Below are 23744 nucleotides of genomic sequence, written 5' to 3'. Positions count from 1 at the left end.
GTCGAGCTCCCACTGAAGGCTCCTGGGAAATATCCTTCCTTGCCTCTTCCACCTTCTGATGGCTTCAGGGTATCTTTCTAATCTCTGGCCTTCTCCCTGTATCTGTGTCTTCTTCTTTTTCTGTCTTGTCTAAGGATTCTCGTCATAAGATTTAGGGCCCACACAAATAATTCAAGGACTTTAACTTACATCTACAAAGACCCTTTTTCCAAATAAGGTCACCTTCACAGGTTACAGGTGTTAGGACATGAACTTATCTTTAGGAGGGCCACCATTAACCCAATACAAAATGGTAGCATGCTGTGTTGAAGGAGCCTGGGTTTGGCCTTTGGAGTCAAAACATGTGTTCAAATCCCATCTATGCCCCCAACTCACTTGGGCAAATCACTCAACTTTTATGACACATAAGTTCGGATCTTCTGAGAAACAAACACCATATAGAATTAGACATGCAAGAGACTTATTGGAGGAAAATTCCTGTGAAGGATAAAAGGGAAAGAGCAGGAATGGACAAGAACAGTCTTAGACTGCAAGGCAGGTCTGACATCTGTGAAAGGAAGGAAAATTGTATAGGAAAAGCCCCAGATTTTTCTGAGACATTTCAGACAGGCCAATGAGAAGTCCCTGAGTGAACATTGCCCATTAGATGAGACCTGCATCCTCCAGGAATGGGTCCTCTCTGATGCCCCAGCTGTGCTCAGTCACTGGCCAGCAGCAGCCCAGGGAAAGCAATGCCTTAGTTCAAATTTGGGAATAATTCTAGAGTAACAGTGGGGCTGTCAACTAACTTATACTCTCCACAGAAGATTCTCTGGAAGGAGATTTGAGCAGAGTATTTTCATGGACACCACATTAGTATTTTCTTTCATGTTTTTAAAATTTCTAAAATAGTAATAATAATACCTACTTGGCCACAATGCTGTAAAGTGCCTAAGGTGGTCCTGGAACACAGTAGGTCCATCATAGCTCACCTTCAGGATGGTCCCCAGTGATCCCTGGTTCTTGGTATTCACTCTTGTATAACCGCCTCCTATTGAGTGTGGGTTGGATTTAATAACTCACATCTAACAAGTAGAACAAGAGAGAAGTGACAGTGTGTGGCTTGTACAATGCATAAAGAACCCATCAAAAAGTCAGAATTCTCTTCACTTAGAGAAGTAGGAAAAGGTTATGATGTGTAACCATGAATCTCTGACACAACATGTAATCTAATACTTAGCTGTGAGGGCAAGTCTAATGGATGATTTCCAGGAAATATTTTCTTATTCTTAAAAAAAGAATGATTCTTTTCAAGAAATATCAAGGAACTGACACCAATCCTTCTCAAACTTTTCCAAAAAATTGAACAGGAGGAAATACACCCTAACTCATTTTAGGTATTCCAATTTCCCCATATCCTTGCCAATGCTTGTTTTTTGATTTTGTTTGTTTTGTTTTTGATAATTTCCATCTGAGTGGATGTGAAGTTGTATCTCATTGTGGCTTTTATTTGCATTTCCTTTATGATTTGTGTGTCTTTTCATGTGCTTATTGGCCATTTGTATAGCTTTGAAGAAACATCTATTTAAGTCTTTTGCCCATTCGTATATCCAGTTGTTTGTTTTGTTTTTGTTAAGTTGTAGGAGTTCCTTAAATAGTTTGGATATTACTCTCTTATCAGATATATAATTTGCAACATTTTCTCCCATTCTGTGGGTTGCCTTTTCATTCTGTTTATACTGTCCTATGATACATAAAAGGTTTTAATTTTGATGAGGTACAGTTTATCAATTTTAGCCTTTGTTGTCTGTGCTTTTGGTGTCAAAGCCAAGAAATCATTGCCAAATCCAATGTCAAGAAGCTTTTCCCAGTGTTTTCTTCTAAGAATTTTATAGCTCTTATATGTAAGTCCCTGATTCATTTTAAATTAATTTTGGTATATGGGTGAAAGGTAAGGGTCCAACTTCATTATTTACATGTGGATACCCAGTTTTGAATTAGTGATTCTAAATGAATTTATGGAGAAACTCACTGCATTATTTTTATTTTTCCCTGAAGATTAGCACAAACTTTATCAGAGTCTGTGGAATGATCTTTGGTAACCCCAGTCTAGGGAGAAACAATGGTGGCCTAAAATAGAGCCACAGAACAGGGTAGGGTGGGAGAAGAGGGGCTTAATTGGAGAACTTCTCTGATGCAGAATCAATAGTATGTCATGGCTGGCAGAAAATGGCATGTGAAGTCAGGGCACAAGGTCTGTTCAAGTGATAGGTCAGATCATATTTTCTTTAATAGTGCAACAGAGAGAAAATATTCTAAAAGCTGGAAGCCACAGTAGAATTCCTCCTCAAGGAGCAATTTTGGTAAAAAAAAAATACCTTGGTTTATTCATTGGAGTGGGAAACAAAACATAAACCTTGCTGTACAGAAGAAGATAGGACAAAGGAAGGCTGAACTAGTTTGCAAAGGAAATGAGAATGTTCTGGTTTTGCATAGCAGCTGGAGAAGAAGAGGGTAAGGGGCCCAGGAAGTGAGGGAAAATAAACAAGATGCAGGGAAGTTGGAGCCAGAGTTGTTGAGCATGATGGTGGAAGCTGGTGACTAAGGGGAAAAGAAAGCCAGATTGGAGGCGGAGCATAGAGACTTTGGAAAACAGGCTAATATTTTCTGTTGGGTATTTGTTGTTCTATATGTTATGTAGCCATCTCCATTGTCTTCAACTTCCAGTAAACATCTGCCACATACTCTGCCTTGTGGTACTGGTTCTTTGGGAAGGTTAAGTCAAAGAAACCATGACTCAGTACCTTATAGGTACCAAGTAGAGAGGACAATAAGGTGAGATGCAAAAGGGAGCTGTTTCCTTCCACAACTATTAAACAAAACCTTGCGTTTCCAAGATTGAACCAATTTGAACCAGTCCCTGTGTTGCAAGGAACACTAGGTGCTGATGGGCTTTTTTTGTTGTTGTTACTTCCTGTCTTCACCCATTTTGTGCTGCTATGACAGAAAGCCACAGATTAGGTAATTTTTTTTTTTTTTTTTTTTTGACATGGAGTCTCGCTCTGTCGCCCAGGCTGGAGTGCGGTGGCACGATCTTGGCTCACTGCAAGCTCCGCCTCCCAGGTTCACGCCATTCTCCTACCTCAGCCTCCCAAGTAGCTGGGACTACAGGTGCCTGCCACCACACCTGGCTAATTTTTTGTATTTTTAGTAGAGACAGGGTTTCACCGTGTTAGCCAGGATGGTCTTGATCTCCTGACCTTGTGATCCGCCAGCCTCGGCCTCCCAAAGTGCTGGGATTATAGGCGTGAGCCACTGCGCCTGGCCCAGATTGGGTAATTTATACAGGAAGAAATTTATTTGGCTCACAGATCTGGAGGCTGGGAAGTCCAAGGGCATAGTGCTGGCATCTACTCAGCATCTGGTGAGGGCCTTCTTGCTGTGTCATTCCATGGTGGAAGACAGAAGAGCAAGAGAACAAGAGGGAGTCAAGCTTGTTACAACAAGCCCACTGTCAAGATGACTAACCCACTCTCTTGATAACTTTAATCCATTCATGCAGGCAGAAGCTTCATGACCAAATCACCTCTTCCTAGGTCCCATCCCCAACGCTGTTCACTGGGGATTAAGTTTCCAACACAGAAGATTTGGAAGACACATTCAAACCATAGCACTCCCCATCTCTGAAACAATCACTGAGACAAAGAGATGAGGTTATGCTGACACCAACACAGGCAGGGTCAACCCACTCAAATCATGGCTTCTACACATGGAGGAAGGGGAGGTGAGTGTGCATGGATGCTGGAGAGGCAACTGCAATGTTCACTTCATGGGTTTGAGGCATTATTTTTAAATTCATACTTAGTATGCATATATATATTTATAGAGTAGATGAGATATTTTGATACAAGTGTACAGTGTATAATAATCACATCAGGGTAAATGAAGCATCCACACCTCGAGCATTTGTTGTTTCTTTGTACTACAAACATTCCAGTTGTACTCTTTTAATTATTTTAAAATGCACAATAAATTACTGTTGAGTGTAGTCACCCTGTTGTGCTATCAAATACTAGATCTTATTTAATCTATCTAACTATATTTTTGTACCCTTTAACCACCACTGCACCCCCTACCCCAACACTACCGTTCCCAGCCTCTGGCAACCATCATTCTACTCTCCATCTCCATGAGTTCCTTTATTTTAATTTTTAGCTCCCACAAATGAGCCAGTATATGTGAAATTTCTCTTTCTGTGCCTGGCTTATTCCACTGAACATAAGGACCTCCAGTTCCATACCTGTTGTTGCAAATGACAGGATCTCATTCTTTTTTATGACTGAATAGTACTCCATTGTGTATATGTATCACATTTTCTTTATCCATTCATCTGTTGATGGATACTTAGATTGCCTCCAAATCTTGGCTATTGTGAATAGTGCCACAATAAATGTGGAAGTGCATATATTTCTTCAAAATACTGATTTCCTTTCTTTGGGGTATATACCTGGCAGTAGGATTGCTGGATCATGTAATAATTATATTTTTAGTGTTTTTTGAGGAACCACCATACTGTTCTTCATAGTGGTTGTACTAATTTACATTCTCACCAACAGTGTATCAGGGTTTCCTTTTCTCCACATCCTCAGCATCATTCATTATTGCCTCTTGGATAAAAACTATTTTTACTGTGGTGAGATGATATCTCATTGTAGCTTTGATCTGCGTTTATCTGATGATCACTGATGTTGAGCACCTTTTCATACACCTGTTTGCCATTTTTATGTCTTCTTTAGAGAAACACCTATTCTGCTCTTTTGCCCATTTTTAATCAGATTATTAGATTTTGTCCTATAGACTTCTTTGGGCTTCTTATGTATTCTGGTTATTAATCCCTTGTCAGATGAGTAGTTTGCAAATATTTTCTCCCATTCTGTGGGTGGTCTATTCACTTTGTTGATGTTTCCTTTGCTGTGCAGAACCTTTTTAACTTGATGTGATCCCATTTGTCCATTTTGCTGTGGTGGCCTGTACTTGTGGGGTATTACTCAAGGAACCTTTGCTCAGTCCAGTGTCCTGGAGAGTTTACCCAATGCTTTCTTGTAGTAGTTTCATAGTTTGAGGTCTGAGATTTAAATCTTTAGTCCATTTTGATTTGATTTTTACATATGGCATGAGATAGGGATCTAGTTTCATTCTTTTGCATATGGATATCCAGTTTTCCCAGCACCATTTATTGAAGAGACTGCTTTCCCCAATTTATATTCTTGGCATGTTTGTCAAAAATGAGTTCACTGTAGATATGTAGGTTTATTTCTGGGTTCTGTATTCTGTTACATTGGTCTGTGTGTCTGTCTTTACACCTGTACTATGTCATTTTGGTTACCATAACCATAGCTCTGTGGTATAATTTGAAGTCAGGTAATGTGATTCCTCCCATTTTGTTCTTTTTTGCTCAGTGTATTAGTCTGTTCTCACACTGCTAATAGAGACATACCCGAGACTGGGTAATTTGAAAGGAAAGAGATTTAATTGACTCACAGGTCCACATGACTGGGAAGGCCTCACAATCATGGTGGAAGGCAAAGGAGGAGCAAAGTCACTTCTTACATGGCAGCAGGCAAGAGAGCCTGTGCAGGGGAACTCCCCTTTATACAACCATCAGATCTCGTGAGACTTATTCACCATCACGAGAACAGCATGGGAAGACCTGTCCCCATGATTCAATTACCTCCCACCAGGTCCCTCCCACAACATGTGGGAATTATGGGAGCTACCATTCAAGATGAGATTTGGGTGAAGACACAGCTTAACCATATCATTCAGGATAAATTTGGCTATTCTGGGTCCTCTGTGGTTCCATATAAATTTTAGGATTGTTTTGCTACTTGTGTAAAGAATGTCATTGGTATTTTGATAGGGATTACATTGAATCTGTAGATTGCTTTTGGTAGTATGAATATTTTAACAATATTTATTCTTCCAATCCATGAACATGGAATATCTTTTCATTTGTGTGTGTGTGTGTGTCCTCTTCAACTCCTTGCATCAGTGTTTTATAGTTTTTATTGTAAAGACTTTTCACTTCTTTGGTTACATTTGTTCCTAGGTAGCTTATTTCATTGGTAGCTATTATTAATGGGATTAGTTTCTTCATTTCTTTTTCAGATTATTCACTGTTGGAATATAGAAGTGCTACTAACCTTTGTATGTTTATTTTGTACCCTGCAACTTTTCTGAATTTGTTTATCAGTTCAAATAGTTTTTTGATGGAGTTTTTGGGTTTTTCCAAATATGAGATTATATCATCTGCAAACAAGGATAATTTGACTTCTTCCTTTCCAATTTGGATGTCTTTCTTTTGTCTGATTGTTCTAGCTAGAACTTCCAGTACTATGTGGAATAACAGTGGTGACAGTGGGCATCCTTATCCTCTTCCAGATCTTAGGAGGAAAGGCTTTCAGTTTTTCCCTATTCAATATAATACTAACTGTTGGTCTGTCATATATGGCTCTTATTATGTTGAGGTATGTTCCTTCTATATGCAGTTTTTCAAGGGTTATTACCATGAAGGGATATTAAACTTTGCCATCTGCTTTTTCAGCATTACTTGAAATAATCATATGATTTTTTTCCTTCATTCTGTTGATATGATGTATCACATGGATTGATTTGCATATGTTGAATTATCCTTGCATCCCTGAGATAAATCACACTTGATCTTGATGAATGATCTTTTTAGTGTGTTGTTAAGTTTGGTTTGCTAGTATTTATTTTGTGGATAATTTTTGCATTAATGTTCATCAGAGATAGTTTTGGTGTTTTTAGAAAACTAAAAAAAAAAAAAAATCACTTTTTTGGATGCATCTTTGTCTGGTTTTGGTATCAGGGTAATACTGGCCTCATAAAATGAGTTTGGAAGTATTCCCTCCTCCTCTTTTTTTTTTTTTTTTTTAATAGCTTGGGTAGGATCGGTATTAGATCTTCTTTAAATGTTTCATGAAATTCAACAGTGAAGCCATGGGGTCTCAGGGTATTCTTTACTGGGAGACTTTTTATTATGACTTCAATCTCATTACTTGTTACTGATCTGTTCAGGTTTTAGATTTCTTCATGGTTCAATCTTGATAAGTTGTATGTATCTAGGAATTTGTCAATTTCTTCTAGGTTTTCTAATTTATTGGCATATAGTTGCTCAGAGTGGTCTCCAGTGATCCTTTGAATTTCTGTTATATCAGTTTCAGTGTCTCCTTTTTCCTCTCTGATTTTATTTATTCAGGTCTTCTTTCTTGGTTTACTAGCCTGGCTAAAGTTTTGTCAGTTTTGTTTATCTCTCTCTCTCTCTCTCTTTTTAAGTTTTGTTTCATTGATCGTTTGTATTGTTTTATTCATTTCTATGTCATTCATTTCTGCTCTGATTTTTATTACTTATTTTCTTCTGCAAATTTTAGGTTTGGTTTGCTCTTGCTTTTATAGTTTTTAAAGATGCATTGTTAGGTTGTTTAAGTTTTTCTACTTTTTTGATGTAGATGTTTATTGCTACAAACTTTCCTCTTACTACTGCTTTTGTTGTATCCTATAGGTTTTTGTATGTATTGTTTCCATCTTTTGTTTCAAGAAATTTTAAAATTTTCTTCTTAGTTTCTTCATTGACTCACTGGCCATTCAAGAGCATATTGTTTAATTTCCATGTGCTTGTATATTTCCCAATGTTTCTCTTGTTATTGATTTCTAATTTTATTACATTGTGGTCAGAGAAGATGCAATATAATTTCAATTTTTCTGAATTTTTATAAAGACTTGTTTTGTGGCCTAACATATGGTCTATCCTTGAGAATGATCCATGCAGTGAGGAGAGGAATGTGTATTCTGCAGCCATTGGTTGAAATGTTCTGTAAATATCTATTAGGTCCTTTTAGTTAGTAGTGCAGATTAAGTCTGATGTTTTGTTGTTTGTCTTCTGTCTGTATGATCTGTCCAATGCTGAAAGTAGGATGTTGAAGTTTCCAGCTATTATTGTATTGGGGCCTATCTCTCTCTCTTTAGCTCTAATGATATTTGCTTTATATATCTTGGTGCTCCAATGTTGAGTGCTTATGTATTTACAATTGTTATATCCTCTTGCTGATTTACAATTGTTATATCCTCTTGCTGAATTGACCCCTTTACAATTACATAATGACCTTCTTTGTCTCTTCTTATAGTTTCTATCTTAAAATCTATTTTGTCTGATGTAAGTATAGCTACTTCTGCTCTTTTTTGGTTCCCACTGGCATAGAATATCTTTTTCCATTTCTTTCTATTTGTGTCTTTATACATAAAGTGTGTTCCTTGTAGGCAACAGATCATGGGGTTTTGTTTCTTTGTTTGTTTGTTTTTGGAGACAGAGTCTCACTGTCTTGCCCAGGCTGGCATACAGTGGCACAATCTTGGCTCATTGCAACCTCTGCCTCTCAGGCTCAAATGATCCTCCCACCTCGGCCTCCTGAGTAGCTGGGACTATAGACGCACGCTACCATGACTGACTGATTTTTGAATTTTTCGTAGAGACAGGATTTTGCCATGTTGCCGAGGCTGGTCTTGAACTCCTGGGCTCAAGCAATCCACCTGCCTCAGCCTCTCAAAGTGCTGGGATTACATGTGTGAGCCACTGCACCCGGCTCAGATCGTGTTTTTTAATTCATTCAGCTACCTTTTGATTGGAGAGGTTAGTCCATTTATAGTCAGTTATTATTTTGTTTCCTGGTTGTTTTGTGGTCTTCTCTTCCTTCCTTCTTTCCATCTGTCCATCCATCTGTCTTCCTTTTTGTGAAGATGATTTTTTTTCTGGCAGTATGTTTTAATTTTTTGCTTTTTATTTTTTGCGTATCTAATGTAGGCTTTTTAAATTTGAGGGTACCATGAAGCTTGCAAATAATATCTTATAACACATTATTTTAAACTAATGACAACTTAACATTGATTGCAAAAACAAACAAGCAAAGAGAAAACTAATACAAAATCTACATTTTAATTTCATCACCCCTACTTTTTAACTTTTTGTTGTTTCCATTTATATCTTACACTGTCTGTGTCTTGAAAAGTTGTTATAGCCATCATATTTGATAGGTTCATCTTTTAGTCTTTCTACTCAGGGCATGAGTAGTTTACACACCACAATTACATTGTTATAATATTTTGTGTTTATCTCTATACTTAGTATTATCAGTGAGTTTTGTACCTTCACCTGAAAACACCTTCAGGTGTTTTCTTATTGCTCATGAACAAGAACATGAATCACAAATGAATTTTTGTGAACATGAATTTGCATGTCACCCTTGTGCAAGGGCCATGCTAATCTCTCTATCATTCCAATTTTAGTATATGTGCTGCTGAAGAGAGCACTGAGTCAGTTTTTACAATATTAAAGTGAGATTTGGAAGACCTGGGGATGCCCAGGTTGCTAATGCTTGTGTTGTACAAGATAAGAAATACTAAAGCCCAGTAAAAGAAAAAAAAGCATATTGGCTTGATGTTCTTTGATTATAGTGTGTGAGCATTTTTCAACCATCCTGATTTTAAAATACAAACTTCAGTATATTCATGGAAGCAAGGTACAGTTGTTGAGAGCCAGTGTTTCAGGGTTCAGATCCCAGGTTTACCCCATACTTTGTCTTCTGTGATTCAGTCTTCTCATCCATACAATGAAGGTAATAATAATGCTTGCATCATAACATTATGATATGGTTTGGCTCTGTGTCCCCACCTGAATCTCATCTTCAATTGTAATCCCCATGTTTTAAGGAAGGGACCTATAATCCCCATGTGTTGAGGGAGGGAAGCAACTGGATCATGGGGGCGGTTCCTGCATCCTATTCTCACAGTAGCGAGTGAGTTATCTTGAGATCTGATGGTTTTATAAATGTCTGTCATTTCGCCTGCATGCACTTCTCTCTCCTGCTGCCATGTGAAGAAGGTCCTTGCTTTGCCTTCACCTTCCACCCTGGTTGTAAGTTTCCTGAGGTGTCCCCAGCCATGTGGAACTGTGAGTCAATTAAACCTCTTTTCTTTATAAATTACCCAGTCTCAGGGAAGTTCTTTATAGCAGTGTGAGAATGGACTAATATAGAGAATTGGTACTGAGGAGAGTGACGTACTGCTATAAGGATATCTGAAAACGTGGAACCAACTTTGTAACAGGCAGAGCTTGGAACAGTTTGGAGGGCTCAGAAGACAGGAAGCTGTGGGAAAGTTTGGAACTTCCTAGAGACTTGTTGAATGGTTTTGATCAAAATGCTGATAGTGATATGGACAATGAAATCCAGGCTGAGGTGGTCTCAGATGGAGATGAGGAACTTACTGGAAACTAAAGCAACAGTCACTCTTACTATGCTTTAGCAAAGAGACTGGTGACATTTTGCTCCTGCCCTAGAGATCTGTAGAACTTTGAACTTGAGAGAGATGATCTGAAATTGGAACTTCCATTTAAAAGGGAAGCAAAGCATAAAAGTTTGGAAAATTTGCAGTCTGACGATGTGGTAGAGAAGAAAAACCCATTTTCTGGGGTGAACTTCAAGCCAACTGCAGAAATTTGCATGCGTAATGAGTCAAACGTTAATCACCAAGACAATGGGGAAAATATCTCCAGGGCCTGTCAGAGGTCTTCACAGGAGCCCCTACCATCACAGGTTGGGAAGACTAGCAGGAAAAAATGGTTTCATGGGCCAGGCCCAGGGCCTTGCTGCTTCGTGCCATCTCAGGACTTCGTTCCCTGCATCCCTGTCATGGCTAAAAGAAGCCAATGTACAGCTCAGGCCGTTGCTTCTGAGGGTGCAAGCCCCAAGGTTTGGCAGCTTCCATGTGGTGTTGGGCCTGCAGTTGCATAGAAGTCAAGAATTGAGGTTTGAGAAACTCTGCCTAGATTTCAGGGGATGTATGGAAACACCTGGATGTCCAGGCAGAGGTCTGCAGGAGCAAACCTCCCATGCAGCAGAGGTCTGCATGGAGAACCTCTGCTAGAGCAGTGCAAAGGGGAAATACGGGGTTGGAGCCTCCACACAGGGTCTCCACTGGGGCACTGCCTAGGGGAGCTGTGAGAAGAGGGCCACCATCCTTAAGACCCCAGAATGTCAGATCCACCAACAGCTTGCACTGTGTGTCTGGAAAAGCTGCAGACACTCAACACCAGCTGTGAAAGTAGCCAGGGAGTGGGGCTGTACCCTATAAAGCCACAGGGACAAAGTTGCCCAAGGCCATAGGAGTCCACCCTTTGCATCAGCATGCCCTGGATTTGAGACATGGAGTCAGAGTAGATTACGTTGGAGCTTTAAGATTTAACGACTGCCCCACTGGATTTTGAACTTGCATGGGACCTGTAGTCCCTTTGTTTTGGCCAATATCTCCCATTTGGAATGAACGTATTTACCCAATGCCTGTACCCTCATTGTACCTTGGAAAAAATAAACTTGTTTTTGATTTTACGGGCTCATGGATGGAAGGGACTTGCCTTGTCTCAGATGAGACTTTGGACTGTGGCTTTTGACTTAATGCTGAAATGCGTTAAGACTTTGGGGGACTGTTGGGAAGGCACGAATGGTTTTGAAATGTGAGGACATAATATTTGGGAGGGGTCAGGGGTGGAATTATATGTTTTGGCTCTGTGTCCTCACACAAATCTCATATTGAATTGTAATTCCCATGTATTGAGGGAGGGACCTGTAATCCCTATATCTTGAGGGAAGAAAGTGATTGGATCATGGGGGTGGTTTCCCCTATCCTGTTCTCATGATAGTGAATGAGTTCTAATGAGATCTGATGGTTTTATAAGTGTTTGGCATTTCCCCTGCTTGCATTTCTCTCTCCTGTGGCCATGTGAAGAAGGTCCTGGCTTTCCCTTCCCCACCATGATTGTAAGTTTCCTGAGGTGTCCCCAGCCATTTGGAACTGTGAGCCAATTAAACCTCTTTCCTTTATAAATTATCTAGTCTTAGGAAGTTCTTTATAGCAGTGTGAGAACAAACTAATACACATTAGTAGGAAGATTAAGTGACTTCATAAAACCCTCAGAACAATGTCTGACACACGGTGTTTATTAAATTAAAGATTAAAAACTAGAATCTTTTGAGGTCCCTAATTGTCTCCTAGATTTTATCCCTCTTCCCAGAACACATCGGCCTCCTTCCTCTACTGACCCAGGAGAAAAGGTCTACTGAAAAGCTGAATGCAACCAGTTGACTCTCCCTAGCCTCCACAAAGTAGATTCATATCCGAGGACCAAGAATAAATAACTGGCCTGATATTGATTTGGTTTTGGGGTCATTCTTTCTTTCCAAAGACTATTTAGAGCACTAAGAAGTCAGTGATTTACAAAATGATGTTTTGATTGTGGAGTGAAAAAGAATGGATACCCTCATAAAATGGCAAAGTTAGTGGAACAGTATTTTGGGGGCAGAATATTTCAGGTTATCCCAGGCATTTAAAATCACAGGTAATGATTCCGTCTTATCCTTGATTGAAACCTTTTTTCCCACGCAGAAATTCAGACAATAATTCAGACAATGTACTGTGATATTTATTACAGTATATTTTATAATAGTGAAAAATTGAAAATAATTTATATGCTCAACAATAGGGACTAGTAAATGAATTATGGTGCAGCCACATACTAAAATTATGCAGCCACTAAAAGATGTATTTCAAAGAGCTTTCAATGACAGTTCAATGTTTTCAGTATAACGTTAAGTGAAAAGAGCAAGACACAAAATAGCATAAAGTGCAGAATCTCAATTTTGTGACAAATATACACACTCACCCAGATGCTCAAAGGAAAAAAAAAGATGAGAAGAATATATGTCAGAAGCATACTGGTGGTTGCCTCTGGGAGGTGAGATACTAGGTGGTTTTAATTTTCTTCTTTATATTTTATATGCACATCCCTAAATGACAGATCTCGACAAAGGTCCACACATTCCTGCTACTGAGATCCCTGAGCTGCCCTATGTCCTTCACATCCTGTCTGTCAAACTCTCCTTCCATTTTGTGTGATTCCCTTGTCTCCACTCAGTAATTTTCCCTTTTTCTTAAGAGGGAAGATATGATTTCTGTTGCTTGAAAATAACAGAATATAAATTAGTACTATCCCCTAATTGCTTCAGATGCATATATTTTGTATCCTGAACCAAATTGTAAGTTCTGTGACACTATGGACTAGGTCTTTTAGTTTTTCTCTGAATCTCTGAGTTCTTGGTACCTAGGAACTCAAATACTGGGGTTTCCCTTGAGTAGGCTGGGAGCCTAAAAAGGCACATAATAAACGTCTTCTAAATGAATACAGGTGACTGAGAGGCATAAGGTGTGGGGAAGGTGATACACAACAAACAGTATCTCCTCCCTAATCAGCTGCTAAGGCACATCACCGGGGCTTTTTGAGAGCAGAGCTAGCTTTGAGGGGAAGAAAAAGTCCATGAGTGCTGATCCTGTTATAAAAACACTTTTCACTGCTAGTCATTAACCTGCAAGCTCAAGTCACTGAGAGAGTGCATCAGCACTGCATGCCCTGCAGCAGAATCCCTCTCCAGTCAAACTTCTATCTTTAACTGAGGCTTGGATGGCATAAACAAGGATCCATCCTGGGGATGTTTTAAGGGACCTTTCTGAAGTCACAAAATGCATACCTGCTTACATACTGAAACCTTCCAACTAGGCTTCTTTTTTTAATGAAACGGTTTCATAGATAATGTCTATTTTGTGCAGTAAGGTTCTTTACAAGCATCATGCAATATCTATACCATCCTGCTAAAAGGAAGTTGAAGCAAGGGTAAGTATCACTGCCTCTACAGTGCACTTGGCAGTCTGTCCTTCGTGTCCATGTGTCTGTCTCCTTGGGTCTCTGCCTGTCTTTCTCCAACTCTCTTTTTGGGTTTTGGTGCTGCTCCCTTGGCCAAGAATGATTCTGCCTATATTTCTTCCTGCCATCACCTGTTCTCTGCTTAGATGCCACCCCCTCCAGAGTCCCTTTTATGACCCCCCATCCCCATACAAACTTCTCTGCTTCCCTCCGCCTAGACTGGGTAAGATGTCCTCCTGTGTGTCTCCTTTTCACTCTGCTCTCACTCTTCACAGCACGTTTTACACCGAATGGTAATGGTCTGCTCGTCTGTCTTCCCACTAAAAGATCTGCCTCATGCAAACTGCGTGAGGCCAGTGACTGGCCCTCATTCACTCCTGCAGTCACTGTGTCAGCATATGGTATAGAGTTCAGTCATTCACTCAAAAATATTTGCTGAATGTGTCCTATGTGCCAGGCTCTGTACTAGGTGCTGGAAACAAACCATGAACAAAAACACAGTATCTAGATTACTTACCTTCTAGCTTGGAAGACAGATGTGAATCCAATAAACATACAAATAAATATTATTAAACATCCATGATTGTGACAAGTTCTGCTCTAGATATTGGGGACACAACAGTGAATCCCTACCTTTGAGGAGTTTACATTTCTAATTACACTGTGATTACCATACAATAGAGAGATACACGGTGCCAGAGGACTTACAACAGGGCACTTGACCTGGTCTGCAGTGTGATCAGAGAAGACTTTCCTGAGGAAGTGACCTTGAAACTTCTTAAGCCTGTGCCCCGCCACACTCCATTTATTGTGCCATACACACAACAAATTGAGTGTGTGTATATGTGTTTTTGTGTTTGTGTGTATGAGTATCTACATCCACATTTCTGTTTACATCTAAAGCTCGATATAGACAAAGACATAGGCATAGACACAGGTATAGACATATCCTGGGTTCTGAAGGATAAGCAGAAGTTACCTAGGCAAAGAGGAAGGAAAGAAGCATTCCTGGCAGCTTGAGGGGTGTAGGCACAGGTTCTGATGCCGATGGCATTACAGTGCATTCATGGAGCTGTATGGAATGTAGAGGCAATAGGAATGTGGAGAGAGATGGGACTGGAGAGGTGGGAAGTCAATGGCTGTTGGATGACCAATGAGTCAGCAGCATACACTCACTGTGGGAGGTGTGACCTGCATGCATTTGCCATACTAGTTGAGGACAGTTTCTTCTTCAAGCTGGCTCTCGGTATTTGCTTCCCCTACCAACCTGCTGAGTATTTGCTGATTTATTCCAGTTGAAGGGACCACTGATGGATGTGGTGTCCCAGACCTGGCCTCATTCTCATGGTCTTTATTTTTTATTTTTTGAGATAAGGTCTTGCTCTGTCACCCATGCTGGAATGCAGTGGCACAATCATGGCTCATGGCAGTCTCAACCTCCTGGGCTCAAGTGATCCTCCCACCTCAGTCTCCCAGGTAACTGGGAACATAGGTGTGTGCCACCATACCTGACTAATTAAAAAAAAAATTTTTTTTTAGAGATGGGGTCTCACTATGTGTCCCAGGCTGCTCTCAATCTCCTGGGCTCAAGTGATCTTCCCACCTTGACCTCCCAAAGTGCTGGGATTACAGGCGTGAGCCACCATGCTCAACCCCCTATGGTCTTTTTAGTAGTTTCTATGTACAGGCCTCTCTCTTCACACACATGGTGTTTTGCTGCTCCTGCATATCCCTTTGCCACACTCTCTAATGCAGATAGACATCAGGGAGCTGGAATATGTTATAACAATATTGTAAAACACAAGCAGATAGCTTAATCTACAGTCTTCACAGAGTGAAAAAAAAATCGGACCACATCATTTTCTAATTTTGTTTTTAGAACTCTCTCCTCCTTACACAAAGCTGAAAAATTCCTTAGGATGATCATGTAAAGTTTCCTTCAAGGATTTCATGTTGTGCTTCTAAAACCTATCTTGTGCTTATTGGAACAAACCAGTGAGCTACTCCTTAGCTTGTTTCTCTCTTTTAAAAGGTCTTTCTCATAGAGCAAAGTGTGTCTAAGATGCTAGAATAGGCTCTAATTACTTGTTTGCTTTTCATCTGAGACTCACAGGCTCCTGGTGGGTGGAATGATTCACATTGGACCAAGTGTATGACCCCCTCTTCTTGCTGACTATGAGGCTAAGGAAGAGATAGCAGAAGGGAGGAAAGACAACAACAGCATCTCAAAAACAAAAGAGCAACAGATGATGGTGACAACAGGGATTACAAAGTTACATGTTAAAATGCACAGCAAACAGAAGGAGACAGGGCAGTGAAAAACATACCTGGGCCAGCTTTTGAGCACCAGAGGCTCATGTCTACCACAGATGACCCACCCGAGGGGAACATCAATGGAATAAAGGTTGGACGAAGGTGAGATGGCCTAGAGCTAGCCTAGATTTGAAAGCAGAATCAGGAAAATAATAGATATTGGAAATCAAGAAATCAGGGCATTGAATGATGACAGGAGAGCATGACTTCCTGGAGCTGGAGAGATTTCTAAGCAGTTGGCCACCTATAGATTTCCTACGAGGTGTATCCTGGATCTTGAAGAAGATATCTGATAATTAGATACCAGGCTAAAATGGAACTAGTGAACATATTAATGTCTTTATTTTTTAACATATTTTTCTGGTCATAAAAGTAGAACATACAGATGAAAAGTGTAAAGGCAAAAATATCAAATCCTATCACCAAGGGAGCTTATTAAGAGTCTTTTTGGGGATTCCCTGTTCAATAAATGGTGCTGGGATAGCTGGCTAGCCATATGCTGAAGGATGAAACTCTGGACCCCAACTTCTCACCATATACAAAAATTAACTCAAGATGGATTAAAGATTTAAGTGTAAGACCTCAAACTATAAGAATGCTAGAAGAACCCTTAGGAAACACCATTCTGGATGTCAACCTTGGGAAAGAAGGCATAACTAAGTCCTGAAAAGCAATTGCAACAACAACAACAACAACAACAAAAAATGGACAAATGGGACCTAATCAAACTAAAGAGCTCCTGCACAGCAAAAGAAAATCATCAACAGAGTAAACACAACCTACAAAATGGGAGAAAATATTCACAAACTATGCAATTAACAAAGGTCTAATATCCCGAATTTATTAGGAACTTAATTCAACAAGCAAAAAACAAATAACTATTAAAAAGTGAGCAAGAGACATGAGCAGACACTTAAAAGAAGACAGACAAGCAGCCAACACACATATGCAAAAATGTTCAACCTCATTACTCATTAGGGAAATGCAAATCAAAACCACAATGAGATAGCATCTCACACCAGTCAGAATGACTACTATTAAAAAGTCAAAAAATAACAGATACTGGTGAGGCTGCAGAGAAAAGAGAACACTTATACACTGTTAGTGGGAATGTAAACTAGCTCAGTCACTGTGAAAAGCAGTTTGGAGATTTCCCAAGGAACTTAAAACAGAACTGCCATTCAACGCAGCAATCCAATTACTGGGTACATAGACCCAAGAAGATAAATTGTTCTACCAAAAAGACACATACACTGATATGTTTATCACAGCACTATTCACAGTAGCAAAGACATGGCATCAACCTAGGTGCCCATCAACAGTGGATTGCATAAAGAAAATGCGGTACATATATACCTTGGAATACTATGCAACCATAAAAACCATGAAATCATGTTATATGCAGTAACATGGATGCAGCTGGAGACCATTATCCTAAGCAAATTAACACAAGAACAGAAAACAAAATATCACATGTTCTCACTTATAAGTGGGAGTTAAACATTGGGTGAACATGGACATAAAGATGGCAACAATAGACACTAAGGACTACTAGAGTGGGGACGGAGGGAAGCAAGGATTGAAAAACTATTGGGTACCATGCTAACTACCGGGGTGATAGAATCAATTGTACCCCAAACCTCAGCACCATGCAACATGTCCCATGTAACAAACCGGCATAGGTACTCCCTGAATCTAAAATAAAAGTTACAGTAATTTTTTTAAAAGACTCAGGAATTTCCTGATGTCTTTGTTTTATCTGTGCATATACAAGCACCCTCAAACTTCCCCCCCAAATAGGAAATAATATGAAATATTCCACGTTGTAACCTGCTTTTCTATCTTATACATAATGTTCTATATCAATATATATAATTTCATATCACTTTAATGACTAAATAGTATTCAATCATGGATTTAAGTAATTTAATCTAGGGGCTCAAAAGAATTTTTTATTGTTAATCATTATAAATAATGTTAAAATGATGTGTTTGCTGACAAAATTCAGTACATAGCTATGATTATCTTAGGATAAATTCCTACAAGTAGAATTGATAGGATAAAGGACATGCATGTTTTTAAAGACTGTGAATACTATTCCAAATTTCCCTTATAAAGTTCATGCCCGTTTACACTCCTGGGTCCTTCTATCAGCATATAAGCATTCCCATTTTTTCACTTTCTCAATAACGTGTACTTTTCAAGATGTTGATTCAGGGGAACACTGTCCATGCTAATTAAGCAGATTTGAAGGGAAGCACACATCAAATTCTTGTTATTGCAGTTTTCTTCCATTCTCAGCCTTTCTCACACTCCCCTACACTCTCCCCTAATTTCCTCCTTGGCATTATTTGGGTACCCACCTATCTCTTGCATTAAAGTTGCTTGGAAAGAAACCCTACCCTTGAGTTCCTAACAAAATCCTTGCCAATGTTGTCCATAGTCAGCACACTCATTTAATTATGCCTTCGTTTGTTCCAATACTTATCAGGGGCCTACCGAACACGGAGCACATCTGTGAAATAAAACACAGGGCCAGGCGCGGTGGCTCACACCTGTAATCCCAGTACTTTGGGAGGCTGAGGCGGGCAGATCATGAGGTCAGGAGATCGAGACCAGCTGACCAACATGGTGAAACCCCGTGTCTACTAAAAATACAAAAATTAGCCAGGCGTGGTGTTGTACTCCCATAATCCCAGCTACTCAGGAGGCTGAGGCGGGAGAATCGCTTGAACTTGGGAGGTGGAGGTTGCAGTAAGCTGAGATGGTGCCACCGCACTCCAGCCTGGGTGACAGAGCGAGACTTCATCTCAAAACCAAACCAAAACAAAACAAAACAAAAAACACACAGTTGTCACACTCAAGGATTTTACAATGGAGCTGAAGAGAAGAAACATACACATTTCAACAACAGTGATAAAGCACTCATGATGTAGCAGGCCCCCAGAATCCAGAAATAAAAAAATACCTAGCCTGTGACCTCTAGCAGCTTATGATTTCATGGAGAAGAGAGACCATAGACAAACAATTTCACCATCACGTGGTTAGTGCTATGTATATTACAGTCCTGTGCAAGTGGAGGGCACCATGGTGTGGCGGAGAAAGAATGAGCTTCAGAATCAGGCAGACCTAGGTATGAATTTATGATTTTCAACTTCCTAGTTCTGTGACCCTAGGCAAGCCACTTGACGCTTGTTTTCATATATCAAACTTAATGTGCACATCAAATGAAATAAGGTGTGTGTAGGGCCCTGTTACACTACATGGAGACACTCGGTAAATGGTTGCTGTTAGCAGGGTATGGTCAGGGATGGATTCTTACACGAGGAGGGGCTGGAACGGGATCAGAAGATATTGCATCATTGGGCACAAAAGGTGGAGAAAGGAATTCCAAGCAAGGGGAACAGCACTTGCAAAGTGGGGACGTGAAAACATGTGACCTGTTTGGAAAATTATGGAAGTTTCGTGGTGTATCATAAAAGGAGAGATAGGGAAGGGCAGAAAACAAGGAACAAGAAGTAGGCAAAAGATCTGCAGAGGACTTTGTAAGTCACAGTGAGGAGCATGGATGTTATTCTCTGTAGCTGTGCTGTCCAATACAGTAGCCACTGGCTGCCTGTGGCGATTTATATTTAAATTAACTAAAATTAAATTGAATTTAAAATTCAGTTCCTCAGTCACACTAGCTACATTTCAAGTACTCAGTAGTTGCATACAGTTAGTGGCCACTATATTGGACAGGCACCATCACAGAGACTTCCCTTGGACAGGGCTGCCCTAGAGCCTTGCTACTCAAAGTGATCTGCAGACGAGCAGCATTGGCTTCACCTGGGAGCTAGTTAGAAATGCAAGGTCTCAGGCTCCACCTGAGACCTACTAAATTAGAGTCTGCCTTTTAACAAGATCCATCCCCACCTTCACTGCAGGTGATTCACGTGAATGTGGAAGTTTGAGAAGCACTGCTTTCTAGAATCAGGAGCCATTGAAAGGCTTAAGCAGGAGCAGCATGGTCAAACCCACATTTTATAAGTTTGTAAGTGGGAGGATGAATAAGAAGAGGGCAAGACCAGAGGAAAAGAGATGAGTCAAGAGATGGTGGCAACAGGGCTGCTACTGCCACATTTGAGCAAGTTAGAAAAAGGTACCTCTTCTGGGTAGAAGCACCAAATGCATGATGAGCGGAGTCAGGCTGGATTTAAGCACGCTGTGTGAGCTTACAAGGCAGCATGGTGGCGATTGTCCAGGTGAATGATGAGGAAGGCCTGAACTACATGGCTTGAGGATACTGATTAACAGAAAAAAGCCACCACTACATAGCGTAGTGTTTTGTAAAATGCCATGTGCTGTAGGAGGAGAGGGCAGTGGCAGGCGTGAGAGAGTATGTCTGTGCCCTGCAAGAACCAGAAAGGAGGGCTGGCTTCTTCACATCACGTGCTAATAGGCAGCCCTGCTCTGTGGTGTCCCTGTCTCATTTTCCATCAGGAAAGTGATTAAACTAATTGCCTTTAACCAGTGCTGTATTTCGTGTGTATAATACCCATAATTTGGGGTTTGAATACAATTGCAGTAGATTATACTAATCACAGGAAAACTTCATTAAACTAATATGGGTTTATTCAAAAGAGTGTAGTTTTAAGCAATCAGTGCTCCCTAGTTGAAATGGTGATTTCTTGTTTTATAATAAAATATATTGGATAATTCAAAACTCTGTTAATTGGAACTCCATTTTTTTCTAAAATGGAGTTTTTCAAAAATGTTAACCCATTTGAAAATGTGGTCATCTTTTAAACCATGAGCCATAATGCAAAAAAAAGAAAAAGAAAACTTAGAAGCAACCTTAAGTAGAAGATCTTGAAACTTAGTTCTCTCTATTTTGAATACTTCAGAACTGGTAGAAGATCTTGAAACTTAGTTCTCTCTATTTTGAATACTTCTGGATTTCTGGGACAGGGGCCCTTTGGTAAAGGGATGCAACCAATTTACAATGAACCAGCAGGAAGGGAGTTGAAGGAATATATGCAAACCTCACACTCCTCCCTCTCCCTCTTCTTCTCCTGGCATCCCCCCACCCCCTGCCACCCCACCATTGGCCAAACCTAACAGGAGGCCAGGTTGGTAAGGGAAACTGTTGCTGCAGTCCATTCAGGAGAGACTTCCAAAACACAAAGCAAGGTGGAAAAGAGTAAAGAGTGAATCCACAAGAGTGAAGGGTGTGAAGGGTAAATGACCAGCACCTGCCCTACAAGCACACTCACAGTTATCCACAAACATGTTTTCATAACACCTTACAGTTAGCAAGTACTCGACTTTCAAACATTTTTCAAATAAGTGCTTAACCAATAGCAGGTACTCCATATATATTTATTGGACAGATCAATGAAATATATTATTTGTCACTGAATTGATTTTTTTCTATTCCCAATAGTAGGGTTTCTTTATAAATTATTTTATTGTGGAATAATACACATAAAATTTACCATTTTATCCATTGTAAAGTATACAATTTGGTGCCATTAAGTACAGTTGTGATGTTGTGCCACCATCATTCCTGTCTTGTTCCAGAAGTTTTCATCATTCCAAATGGAAACCCCATATGACAAATTATTTTTGAAGTGACAGACATGTTTTTCATGCAAAGATTTGTGAAAGGCAAAGGATTTATCAGATCTTTTAGACAGTATGACAATTTTCCTATTAGTCAAGATTTTTAAAAAAGACTTCAATATTATTTTTATCAATGGAAACACAGTGAAATACATAGAGCAGTTACATAGAATTAACATACAGACAGCAGTTAATTCAAACATAGAACCTGGGTATTTGAGGAAATAACTTCCCATTGACTACCTTGATTGATCAAATTGACCAGAAAGTTGATTAATTTTTCATTTCAGTTGGACTATAGAGAGATGCTAATGCCCTAAAAGCACATCCTTCCCCCTTCCCAAATGATGGAATATCCACTTTCAATTCCCAAGCTTTGCCAATGAAGCCAAATAAATCTCTGAAGAGTTTTGATAACATAATTTGACAATCTCCGTAAGCCAGTTCATGGCAGGTGGGAGGTCTAGTCCTGGTTCTGCCATCACTAGCTGCATGCATGCAGGGGCAATCTGGTCTCCCTTATCTGTAAAACAGGGGTTTTGGGGGCTGGACTTTGATTCCCTAAAGCCCCTGGCAGCTCTAACATCCCCTGTGACTCTGGCTCTGCCCACAAACCTCTGAAGCTTTCACTGGAAAATGCAAATAAGTCTATGCACATCAAATAACTAAACACACAGTATTTACCCTTCTGATGAAACAGCCAGAGTGGAATTTGACCTTTTCAATGAATCGTGGATGTGAGAGCCAACATTCTGTGCACGTAAAGCCAGTTGGGGACAAGTTTAGCATTTGGGCATGTAAGTAAGGCAGATTTGTTGACTAACATGTTTTCAGTGAGTATTTTAATGACATGGGGAAGCTAGTTCTGATCTATTGTCAGCAGCACAGTTTTCTCCACAGAACTGGTTGACTGGCACTAATTCATCCCCACTCTCCCACCTGGTCTCCTTGGTAACCAAGGGCCTAGATCTATGAGATATTTGCAGGACATCTGGCCAGGATTAAGGCACAGACTAGTGCTATCAGAGATCAAGCCTATAACCTTGGCCTTTGAAGATCCCAAGCGAATTAAAGAACTGCAACCACAGGCTGGGACGTGAAACCACCCAACCCTGCTGGTGAGTCAGGTTAGCACAGCAGCTGAGAATGCAGGCTCTGCACACAGGCTGCTTGGAACTAAATACCAGCCTTTCTCTTACTTATAGTGGAACCTTGGGCAAGTTAATTTGACTCTCTGGGCCTCAATGTCCTCCTCTTTCATAAAATGAGTTTAATAAAAGTACTTTCCTCGTATGGCTGTTGACAGAATTAAACCCATTAAAATACTATGAGGATCTAGCCCTTTACATAGCAAGGGTCCATTACAAATTAGGCAGTGGTAATAGCAATGTGATGACCAGTAGCTAGGTTTAACACCAATAAGAAAAACAGGGATTTTCAAGACAACCACATGCAGCATTGTTTTAGGGAGATACACAGCAAACATGGTGGGACTTTAAAAATGTAGCTTTGAAAGCCCCTGCTAGATTCCCATGACCAAGTATGCAAGGTTAGACTATCAGGGCAGGGATCTGAACACAGTAAAAGGTTGTGGAGATTAAGATCATAGGTTTTGATGTCAGATAGATGTGAGTTGGGATCCTAGCTCTGTAGATCACTAGCGATGCGAACTTGACTAAGCCCATGTATTGGAGCCTTGCTTTCCTCAAATGTAAAATGGGGATAGAAGCAGAACCTGTCTGGATAGAAGCATACTGCCTGGAACATAGCAAGCCATCAATAAATATTAATGGCTATTATTACTAGGTCCAGTGATGCACATATGACCCCAGTTTTCTCCTGTATTCCTAAGTTTATTCACTTACTCATTCATTTCATCGGTCAAACATTTGTCAGTACTAGCTTTGTGTTTTTTATCAAATGGGACACCAAGGAATTAAAAAATGATGAAGAGATGAGGTTCATGCTCCTAACTGTCTCATAGACTAGCCCAGAAGTGAGTAATAGATACTTCAAGTAACAG

General features: G+C 40.0%; 1 protein-coding gene and 1 non-coding gene across 46 annotated transcripts in view; both read right to left on the bottom strand.

The window, feature by feature from the left end:
• The window catches only part of LOC126960839 (cytochrome b-c1 complex subunit 7), a 1171628-nt gene that overhangs the window by 189474 nt on the left and 958410 nt on the right, over positions 1 to 23744 (bottom strand). The gene's annotated exons all lie outside the window — the stretch shown is intronic.
• LOC126961880 (U6 spliceosomal RNA) lies at positions 9260 to 9363 on the bottom strand. The gene has a single exon (XR_007728466.1). It is a non-coding gene; the product is annotated as a U6 spliceosomal RNA (small nuclear RNA).

This window comes from Macaca thibetana, chromosome 8 (assembly GCF_024542745.1).
Source record: "Macaca thibetana thibetana isolate TM-01 chromosome 8, ASM2454274v1, whole genome shotgun sequence".
NCBI lineage: Eukaryota > Metazoa > Chordata > Mammalia > Primates > Cercopithecidae > Macaca > Macaca thibetana.
This window is presented reverse-complemented; position numbering and strand designations above follow the sequence as displayed.